The sequence below is a fragment of the Eutrigla gurnardus genome (genome assembly GCF_963514095.1).
Source record: "Eutrigla gurnardus genome assembly, chromosome: 1".
Taxonomy (NCBI): Eukaryota; Metazoa; Chordata; class Actinopteri; order Perciformes; family Triglidae; genus Eutrigla; species Eutrigla gurnardus.
In genome coordinates, this window is record NC_139915.1 from 30,293,604 (window position 1) to 30,305,438 (window position 11,835).

At 45.1% G+C, this 11,835-nt stretch overlaps 1 long non-coding RNA gene across 1 annotated transcript in view; it reads left to right on the top strand.

Moving 5' to 3' along the window:
- LOC311031050 overlaps positions 1 to 3,769 on the top strand; it is a 544,877-nt gene extending 541,108 nt beyond the window's left edge. The window contains exon 3 of the long non-coding RNA XR_014599034.1: positions 3,397 to 3,769. This is a non-coding gene — a long non-coding RNA (uncharacterized lncRNA). The remainder of the gene's footprint in view (positions 1 to 3,396) is intronic.
- The last annotated feature ends 8,066 nt before the right edge of the window (positions 3,770 to 11,835 follow it).

The following is an 11,835-nucleotide window of genomic DNA, read 5'->3' on the forward strand; positions in this document are numbered from 1 at the left end:
TCAGCGTGTCTTCTTTAACTCTTCTGCATCCCTCACATGTTCTCATTTCAGGCCTGTCTGCCATCTTAACACTACTGCCATTTGGCTGCATCCCCACCTTTCTGACCGCTTCCGCGTATGTGACCCCTTGGGATGTTTTCACTCGCTGCACCTCTTCTGCTCTCTTACTGACTTCACACCCTCTATATGCAGAGGTGTGCTCCCCTCCGCAGTTACAGCACTTAAGTTTAGCTCCTGTTTCACACTTCCCGTATTCATGCTCCCCTGCACATCTCCCACACCTTTGTTTACCCTTGCATACTGCCGCTACATGCCCATATTTCTGGCATTTAAAGCACCTTAGCGGCGGAGGCACATAGAGTCTAACATCATAGCTCATGTATCCGATAAACACTTTAGCAGGGAGTCGGTCCTCATCAAACGTGAGCAACACCGACAAACTGTCACATTTTTGGCCCTCACGAGTAGTTTTTAGGCGTCTGACTTCCCTCACGCTTGCACCCTTCACATTTTCTTTAATCTGTTCAGCAGACACACTCAGTGGGATACCAAAAATCACTCCTCGGGTGAGACCCCCACCCTTAGCAATCGTAGCTTGAACTTTTTTCCCCTCGATCTTATTCAGCCTAATAGCTTTCCCAAGTTGTGCGCTGTCTCTGCAAAAAATCAACAGTGCTCCACTGCGCAGCACTTTCGCACTCTTTACCTCTCCCACTAGATTGTTTATCCCCTTGGTAAGGAGAACCGGGTTACACTCAGCGAACGACGCACCTTCTTGTTCCAGCCTGACGATTACTTTGTGCTCTTCCTTGCCCTGTCTCGCTTGCTCAGTATCTGTTTCTTCTGATATTGAGCTCCTTCCTTTTTTCTTGCGTTTTCGCCTGGCTTTCCCCGCTTTCTCCTCACTCCAGCTTTCAATTCCCCCGCCACTGAGCTCCATTCCTAACTCGTTTCCTGATCCGTCACTTCCTTCTGCCATCTCCTGTCCATTCACAGTCCGGCATCTCTCCATCCTGCGCTCTCCCGCCTTCTTCACCGGAACCAAAGAGTATATAGACACCAAGAGGCAAATCTCAATGCATTTACATTTAGCTAAGAAGCAGACGCTTTAATCCAAAGCGACTTAGAATAAGTACATTTGTGTGAAGAGTGCAACAGTACATCTCTATCAGCACAGTGAGGATTTCAATCTGCCCACTGGCTAAGTTAACCCGTAGCTAGTCAACAACAGAGATACGTGCTAAGATACAGATTTGTGGGTTTTTTTTGGTAGGGAGAGAGATAGTAGAGGGAGGAGGGTCAGCAGTGTAATAAATGTCTATGTTATTAGTCTTGTAAATGTAAGCACACGGAGACACGTCTGTAAACTCTGTTTACTTCCGCAGTTTCTTCCTCTATACAACTCTCATCAGGTTAATCATAATACCACACAGGTAACATACTCCACCTAGTGGTAGGAGTCATATATTCACATACATCACATCTTCCCCTTTTAAGATATTCTCCAAATCAATTACTCATCATTTCTACTTACTGACTTAACATTTCCCAGTCCAACAAAGTTAACGCTTGCTTTGAAGTACACACAATAAAAACATCATGAACTACTGTTATGAGTGCACTTTCTAACCTCCTATAATTCAAACTGTGCAGCCTCTGATTTTAACCGAAATTTACTTTACACCTCACAGGCTAAGCATATTCAACTTGAATTATGAAAATCAATTAACTACATTTAACATAAAGTGCTTCATCTACACTCATCAATACTTCAAACAAACTTAACCAAAAGTCTTTACTTTTACATTAAATTACATTATCAATTGCTGCTTATCACTGAGCATAACGTTTTGGTGGCCTGATTGGCCTGCCACACCTTGACCTTTTAACTGGTTCTTCTCTGTTCACAGTTGGTGTCACAGTCCCTTTCAGTGGTGATTTCACAGGTGATTGCACTGGTGACTGTGCCTGTGATGGCATGGGCCTATCAGTCTCTGCAAGTGTATTGGTGACTGGATGAAAATCCTCCACATCTACAGAGCGTGATTGTGGAAAAGTCATTTCTCTGGTTTTCATCAGGTGTCGCCGATTTCTCCTGTCAGGGCTCCAGAGTGCGACCATTTTGGTCGCATATGCGACCAAAATTTTTATGAGTGCGACTGAAAAAAATTGTAGGTCGCACTGGTGCACCTAACGCTGCTCGGGTGAAAAAAAAAATCATAAGCGCAGCATCTCTTTATGTTCTCCTGACGGTATCGTGGTCTAAACCAATAAGAGTAGGGTTGGGTACCGACACTCGGTACAAGTACGTACTCGGGGCGAAAATCAACGGTAGTAACCACCCCGAAATACAATGTGAATTTCGGTGCCTCATTTCGGTATTACCAAATATGCAGCTGCGTAATCGCGCCCTCTGGTGTTCGCAGTTAAAAAAGGCAGCGGCAGTGCACACACCACTGATACCCCTTTTCCACCAACGCGAACCTAGTTCAAGAGCCGGGCCGGTGCCGTGCTGGTTCGCAATTGGTTCAACTAGCGAACCGTTCGAGAACCTGTTTGCGTTTCCACCGACTAGAGAGCCCAGAGAGCCCAGAGAGCCACGTCATTACGTCACTGTATACGTCTGAGGTTTCCCCGCAGCGCTAATTTCAAGCATAGCAGACATGTCTCTTCAGAAAAAGTGTTTATTTTGGTAAATAATACAATAACAATAAAATACACAAAACACTAAAATCACAAACATTTTTAAAGTGTAGAACAGTGTGTGATCAATAGATCAGAGTGTTTGATGTTTAGTCTGCAGGTTGGACCTCCGTTCAATATCGCCGATGTCCGACAGCTCTACAAACACAGAGAACAGCGGTTTAATCACAAACGTGTCCACGACGCTGTGAACACAGATATGTTAAGTGACGTTGGTAGTTGGTAACGTTTAGTGAGCCAACGGCAGTCAGAAAGTGGCATGCTAACGTTGTTATTAGCAATATCACGCTAGCTGGCTAGCTAGCCGGTCAGCTTACATTACCCGAGGAAGCAAAGCCACTAGTTGCTGCTGTTACGAACGTAATCACTAGCTTGGTAAACTAAACAGAAATGTGTCGTTGGTTTGCAACGAGGTGAAACATTTTAAAAGTGAAACTTACCGGGAACAGTAACGTTAGTAAAACTCCGCAGCGGCGTATTTTCCCCCGTTGCCTCGAGCGTTAACCCCGCCCCCAGCCCCTAACGTAAGCCGGGCCCAGTTCCAGCCCAGCAAGGAGTTGGGGCCGATCGCGAACCAGTTTTTCTGGCCCAGAGCCGGCTCTTTGTCTGTGGAAACAGGAAGAGCTGGTTCGCGATTGGGCACCGGCTCCGAACCGGCCCTCAAAATGCCTCGGTGGAAAAGGGGTATGAGAGGTCAGCTCAGGAATCAGGCCAGAGAGCCTAAGATGTCGAAACAAAAACGCTCTAAAGTGTGGCTATATTTTACCGTAACTTACGGAACATTTAAGTTAATATGTTATTGTTGGTCAATTTGACCTAGGCCTTTGCCTCAGAAATAATGTGTTTTTTTGTTTTGTTTTATATTTGTATATGAAAGCTTTTAGATTAAAATATTGTTGGTCAATTTGTTCTTGACCTTTGCCTCAAAAATAAAAATAAAAAAAGGAATTTCATCATAAAAACTTGTTTTCTTTTCTTTTAAAGTACCGATTTAAATACCGTTTAGGAACCGGCACCGTTTTGAAAGTATCGATTTGGCACCGGTATCGAAATATACCCTTTCAATACCCAACCCTAAATAAGAGACAGAGCTCGGGCGGGTCCTTGCCTCTGATTGGCTGTGGTCCTTTTCACACTGCTGTAAATTGTGTCAGTTCGAAAATGCGAGCGAGCAGAGCAGGTACTCTGAGCGCTTCGACAATGAGCGCTTCGATTTTCTTTGAAAGTGAAGAGAGTCAGAAAGCCTCGCCCCAAGACTAATTAAAAAGCCCAAAAATATGCCTTCAGACAGGACTGGTTGAAGCAATTTCCCTGGCTGATGTACGATGAAGAAAGGGACTCAATGCACTGCATTTATTGTCGGGAGTGCGGTCAGCATTTGGCCGGTAATAGTGCGTTTGTGGAGGAGTCAACAACATTTCGCATCGAGACATTGAAAAAGCGCAATATGTCCAAAAAGCATACTACATGCCGTGATAAGTGTGTTAATAAAGTGGCCCCTCATCCAGCTGCATTTCAGCGTCAGGCTGTATCAATCACGTCCGCTGAGGAATCTGAAATGATTATAAAATTCAACGTTGCATACAATATTGCAAAGGAGGAGTTGCCGTTCACTAAATTTAAGTCCGAAATTATTCTGATGAAAAAAATGCCGACACACTAAAGAACAAGACAGCTGCGGAGGTTGGAAACGCCACGTACACGTCATTCATGACTGACGGCGACACAGACGTCTCTACGAAGGAGTGCGTTATTGTCTACTGCCGCATTTTGCATAAAGGGAGGCCGGTCAACATGTTAATTGGACATGTCGGGTGGAGCATGGACACGCACAGTGTTTGAAGGTCCACATTACAGCATGAGAGATCATGAATAGGAAATTGTATAGTAGCCTATTCCTAATATTATTATTAAAAATGAATAGCCTAAGTAAAAATATAATTAGGCTAGGCTAAGATCACATAAACAGTTTTCCATTTGCAATCTATAGGCTAGTGACCTGTATGATCTTTTTATTGTGCCACAAAGCAAGCATTTACTGCGCTTGGGCATCAGTGTGCAGATTGGCTGGAGAAAACGGTTCCTCTGGGTGCTGATGGTGCTGCAGTTAACCTAGGCCATAAGGGGGTGTCATTATGTAAAAGGAGAGCGATAAAAAGGTGACTTTTTGGCGTTAAAGGCGACGCGATGAAAAATGTGGGTGCACCTTAATTTTGTGCTGGTGCACCTAAGAAAAAAAGTTAGGCGCACCAGTGCAACCAATGCAAAAAGTTAGTCTGGAGCCCTGCCTGTATGTGATTCCATCTGGAGTTTGGACTATCACCGACCTGGGTTTGTCATGTCTTCTCACGACAACTGCTGGTTGCCAGTAGAGGTCGACCGATTCATCGGTTTGGCGGATTAATCGGCCCCGATAGGACGTTTTACAAACTATCGTAATTAACGGAAAATGGCCCCGATAGTGGCCGATGGCTGTTTTTTTTTTTTTTCCCCCGCAGCGCCGTGAACTGCTTCTTCCATGGCCTGCTGCTCTCTGTCTCTCTGATCACTGAGGGGCGGGGCTGCTCTGCACACACAGCGCGCATGGGGGAGGGAGGGAGGGAGGGAGGGGGGGGGAGAGAGAGAGACGGAGCGTGAGCAGCGCAGCGGCAGCAGAGAGAGGAGAAGGAGGTGGAGACGACGACACGCGTTACTGTATGTGTATTTAAACCTTCACAAGTTGAAAGTGAACAGACATAACCTCCTTGGTGGAGGCAATAAGTACCACCTGTTCAACAAGCATAAACGGGGGGGGGGGGGGGGGGCGTTAATTTTTTCGTATTGAATCATACGAACGCCCAGTATACACGCGACTTTTGGGCTTGTTTTTCTGTAAAGTAGCAGAAAAACAAGCCCAAAGTCGCGGTTCAACCATTCGCTCCATTGGCAATCATTCGTATGATTAGATTTCATTTAGGTGTTTAGACTGATGTTCAGTATATCCATTTAGGTGTTTATTATTACATTGAGACTGATGTTACATTGAGACTGATGTTCAGTTATGCAGATTTATTTATTTCGGTATTTATCCAGTTAAAGATTTATATATTTATTTTGGTATTTATTACTTTGAGTTTGATGTTCACTTTGCGATTTTATACATTTGGATATTTATTAGCTGTTCAGTAAAGCAGTTGCTGCTAATAAAGTCAGAGATTGTGAATTTCCAACAGTGTTCCAACAATTTTTTCGGGGGGGGGGGGGGGGGGGGGGGCTCGGTATCGGCCGATTAATCGGCTATCGGCTTTTTCCTGCTCCAAACTATCGTTATTATATCGGCCTTTAAAAATCCACTATCGGTCGACCTCTAGTTGCCAGTTATCTTTGACTCTTACTCTCACCTTATCTCCTTCCATCAGAAGTGGTAACCGTCTTGCTCCTCTGTCAAAGTACTGCTTTTGTTTCAGCTGCCTCTCCTTGATGCTGTGGTGAACAGTGTCATACAGCTGTGGTCTCAGCAGCTGTGCTGATGTTGGCAGATTAGTTTTCAGTCTTCGACCCATAAGCAGTTGGGCAGGGGACAGTTTCACTCCATCCAAAGGTGAGTTCCTGTATTCCAACAGAGCAATGTACGGATCACTCTGGCTCTCTTGTGCTTTCTTCAGTAATGTCTTTACTGTCTGTATTGCTCGCTAACTTTGTCCATTCGACTGGGGTTATCCTGGGCTGGATGTGGTGTGTACAAACTCCCAGCTCTCTGCGAATGTCCTGAACTCAGCACTTGAGAATTGTGGTCCATTGTCTGACATGACCTCGTCTCGAATGCCATGTCTTTCAAACATCGATTTGAGGGCTGTCACCACATGTTGGGTGGTCGTCCCTGTGAGTTTAGCAATTTCAGGATACTTTGAATAGTAGTCCACACACAGTAGACATTCACCTTGCTCATAATGGAACAGATCTACTCCAACCTTTGCCCAGGCTCTCTCTGGAATGTCATGGCAGATGAGTGGCTCTTTAGTGTTGCTCCGCCTGAATGTGTTACAGATAGCACACTTTATTACAACATCTTCAACCTCCTTAGCCATGTTGGGCCAGAACATGACGTCTCTCGCCCTTTCTTTACATTTGACAATTCCTAGATGAGCTTCATGGACCCTCGCAAGCATGTCTGCTCTCAAGCTACTTGGAACAACAAGTCACGTGTTCTTGAATAGTCAGACCATCAAAACATGTAAGTTCCTCTCTGAATGTCCAATATTTTCTGATATCTGCTGGTACATGTCATATTTCTGCTGGCCATCCTGTTTGGACCATCTGCAATTCCTCATCAGCTGCTGTTTGTGTTCTGAATGTGTTCAGTTTCTCTTCTGTGATTGGTAGGTGAGTTGTTAGAAGATGGACCTGTAGTTCATCCTCCAGGAGTTGCTCTGATTTCTCTTTCAGGTAAGCTCGACTCAGTGTGTCTGCGATGTAGAGCTCCTTTCCAGGCTTGTAGCTGAACCGCAAATCATAGGGTTGGAGACTCATCAGTATCCTCTGGAGTCTCGGTGGAGCCTTCTGGAGTGATTTCTTAAACACAGTCTCTCAAGGTTTGTGGTCTGTTTCAACATGCACTGTCTTTCCATGCACATATTGTTTGAACTTCTCACACCCATACACAATCGCCAAAATTTCTTTTTCAATTTGTGCGTACCTCTTCTGACAGTCAGTCAGCGCTCTTGAGCCATAAGCCACCGGCTGTCCATCCTGGATTAACACTGCTCCCAGACCTTCAGAGCTCGCATCGACAGACAGTGTTATATCCTTTTTCACATCAAAATACCTGAGCACTGGGGCTTTGCTCACAAGCATCTTCAGCTTTTCAAAGCTTTTCTGCTGCTCAACCTCCCAATGCCAAGCTACCTCACCCTCCAGGAGTTTCCAGAGCGGCGCACTCACGTCAGAGAGGTTTGGGACAAACTTTGCCAGATACTGAAGCATCCCTAAAAACCTCAGTAGACCTGCCTTGTCTTCAGGTTCGGGCATGTCCTGTATAGCTCTGATCTTCTCCTGGTCTGGTTTCACTCCATCCGCAGACAGAATGTGTCTGACATATGTGATCTCTGTCCTTCTGATCTTACATTTGTCTTTGTTTAACGTCAGGTTGATGCTTCTGATCCTGTCCATCAGCGCTCTCAGTCTCCTGTCATTCTGTTCTTCATCTTCACCCCACACTAAGATATCGTCCACTATGTTCACAACTCCCTCCAAGCCTTCCGGTCTCTGTGCAATGCACTTCTGAAACACTTCTGGAGCTGATGACACTCCAAAAGGAAGTCGAAGGAAGCGGTAACGTCCATATGGGGTGTTAAATGTACATAACTTGGAACGCTCCTCATCCAACTGTACTTGCCAAAAGCCATGATTGGCGTCCACTTTAGGGAAAACCCTTGCATTTGGCATCTCTGCGATGATCTCTTCAACTGTGCGTAGTGGATAGGGTTCCCTTTTTATAGCCTTATTGAGATCTTGGGGATCGATGCAGATTCTCAGTTTGTTGGGCTTCACCACAGTGACCATGCTGTTCACCCAGTCTGTGGGCTCAGTCTGCTTTACGATAACTCCAATATTTTCTCAAAGTCTCTCACTGACAGCATGTTGCAATCTGCTCCTGTATCAAGCTTTACAGTTAGCTCACTGTTGTTTAATTTGAGCGTTTGAGTCCATTTATTACTGTTGTTTTTCACTGTTGAGACTGTATCCAGCTGAAACTCTGCATCTGTTTGCTCACTTGGCCTGATATCTATACATCCCATAAACATGACATCTTCTTCTTGTTCTATCTCATGTACTTTTTTTCTCAGTTTTCCTTGGTTTAAACGTTGTTTTTGTGACCTGCACACACGACTGAAGTGGTTCTTTAATTTACACTGGTTACATATTTTCCCATATGCTGGACACTTCTTTGGCTCATGGACATAGCCACATCTCTTGCTCATTCTCCCTTCTCTTTATCAGTCTCATACTGCTTTGCTACTGGCTTTCTTCATTTTGGTTAATTTTATCTTATCCACGGCTACATCTGCTTCCTCATGTAGTGCTTTCATGTGACTTTGCGTTACCTCACTTGCTCGACAGTAATTCACAGCTTTTGTCAGGTTTAAATCCATCTCTCTGAGCAGCCTAGCTCTCACAGTGTCATTGTTTATGCCACATACTATGTGGCTCTTTTATCAGTTCATCCGTCAGCTGCGCAAATTCACAATCCTTTGCCTTGTTCTTTAGGTCCGTCACATAGGCATCAATTGTCTCACTCGGCCCTTGGACTCGGGTAAAGAACACGTGTCTCAGATATGTGATGTTCTTCCGTGGCTCACAGTACCTTCGAAACATTTCCTTAAGTCCGTTTAAACACCATCCACATCTTCATCAAAGTCCATGGTATTAATTACCTTTTAACGCTTCGTCTCCAGCAACATGAAGAATGTCGCACATTTCACCTTCTCACTCTTCTCTTCGATGCCTGTTGCAATGAGATAGAGTTCAAACTTTTGAATCCACGTTCGCCAGTTTTTCTGACAGATTTCCCTCGAAGCTCAGACTGTCCGGGGGCTTTAATTGTTCCATTTTTTTGACTTCTGACACCATGTAATAAATGTCTGTTATTAGTCTTGTAATGTAAGCACACGGAGACACGGTCTGTGTTGCGTTAACTCTCAGTTTACTTCCGCAGTTTCTTCCTCCTACACAACTCTCATCAGGTTAATTATAATACCACACAGGTAACATACTCCACCTAGTGGTAGGAGTCATATATTCACATACATCACAAGCAGAGTCCAGAGCTGCGTTCCAAAAACAGTTTGAGTCGCCCCCTCGCTCACTTGCCCTAAGCACTTGCCCTCGGGGGAATCCCCGCCGCCATCATAAGGGCTGTTCCATTTCTCTGAACAGCTGAAGTGAACTCCGTGGAGATCGACCCTTGAGGGCTGAGTAATCGAGTCAACAACGATGGTCACTTCAGGGCTGTATATCACCCACAATGCATTGCAGTGGTGCACGAAAAATATGTCCATGCGCGGTGGCGATAATGAACCACTCAAACACCATTGTTTGCTGTCTATTCACCACCAAGGAAGAAGAAGAAAGAAGAAAATGAATTCAATTTAATTCATTTTCTTAAATTGTGCAATTAGACTGTCAGTTGCAGAGTTATGGCAGAGCCCACCGTTTACAAGTGTAAGTATGTAAGCCGACGTATTGCCATCAAGCGCAGAATACGTCTTCCTCTCAATGAAATGAGTCTCAGCATATTTTGTGTAATTTGGAATAGGCAGTATAGCGCTACTCCAACAACGTGTGGTTGATCCATGATTGTCTGGGCTGGCAGGTGTGTTCCATTTACCTCTTTCACTCCTCCTCTGCCCACTTTCCCTCCACCCTCCAAGTAGCCTCCGTGTGACGTCATAGCAAGGGCTGAGGGCAAGTGAGCGAGGGCGACTCAAACTGTTTTTGAAACGCAGCCCAGGTGATCTCTGAGCAACAGGGTCTTGGGTCTCTTACGGAGGATGGGAAGCAGTTCTGCGGTCAATGGAACGAACATCTGTGTCCTTTCGATTGAAAGTGACCGGTAAACTTCCCATCATGCATTGGGAAACTAGTAGCGCCTATGAAATCCGTTTAGTTTTTCCCAAATTTCCCATATATTGAGTAGCTGTCAGCAATAATAATTGTAATTAAAACTGCGAGCAGTATCGTGACGGGCCCGAGCTCTTATGCGGTCGTGGAGTGCCTGCGGTCACAGGGCAGTGTCGTGGACGCTGCCCTTGGCGCGGCCGCCTCTCGTGGCGCAAGTCGAGACACAAGCGATGGACACCGAAAGGCATCCGTTCTGTCACGTGCGGTCGTGGAGTGCCTGCATTCACACGCGTGGCAGCCCTCCTACCTGTGCAGCAGCCACCTCCTCGTGGCGTGAGTTTAGACACAAGTGATTGACATTTAAAGCCATCTGTCTGTCACATACACACATGTTCATGCCTTCTGACATCTCTCCTCCTCCCCTAGTGTGACCTCTCCTCCTCCTCTCCCTGTGTCCTCCTTGCAAGGTGAGATGAGAGGAATTAGTTGTAAAAAAAATCAGGTGTGCTTTAACTTGGAAAACGTGACTAAATCAATGACATTTCCTGTCACCAGTAGGTGGCGCTCTGACAGAGTGAATGTCAAAGTGCAGATGTGTTCAGGAAGGAACTCTAAGCAAGTGTGCAAAGTTTGGAGCAGATCAGAGAACAAACACTGAAGCTATAATAGTTTGGATGTTAAAGACAGAGTTCAGCTGACAGCTGTATGAGATGCATGTAAAATGTGCATCTCTCCTCCTCTCTGTGTCCAGGCTGAAATGAGAGGAATTAGTTATAAAAAAAATCAGGTGTGGCTTTAACTTGGAAAAATTCACAAAATCAATGACATTTCCTGTGGCCAGTAGGTGGCGCTCCGACTGTGAGTGAATATCAAAGAGTGCAGATGTGTTCAGGAAGGAACTCTAATCTGCTGTGATCCAAAGTGAAACTACATTTCAGTCACAGAGCTCACACACATGTCTCTGCCTTCATGACATCTCTCCTCCTCCCCCTGTGTGACATCTCTCCTCCTCTCCCTGTGTCCTCCTTGCAAGCTGAAATGAGAGGAATTAGTTGTAAAAAAAATCAGGTGTGGCTTTAACTTGGAAAAAGTGACTAAATCAATGACATTTCCTGTCACCAGTAGGTGGCGCTCTGACAGAGTGAATGTCAAAGTGCAGATGTGTTCAGGAAGGAACTCTAATCAAGTGTGCAAAGTTTGGAGCAGATCAGAGAACAAACACTGAAGTTATAATAGTTTTGGATGTTAATGACAGAGTTCAGCTGACAGCAGTGGTGAGATGCATGTAAAGTGTGTCATCTCTCCTCCTCTCTGTGTCCAGGCTGAAATGAGAGGAATTTAAAAAAAGGAATTAAAAGTGGCATGACTGTTGATCTGGTGTGATCCAAAGTGAAACTACATTTCAGTCACAGAGCTCACACACATGTTCATGCCTTCCTGACATCTCTCCTCCTCCACCTAGTGTGACCTCTCCTCCTCCCCCTGTGTCCTCCTTGCAAGCTGAAATGAGAGGAATTAGTTATAAAAAGAATC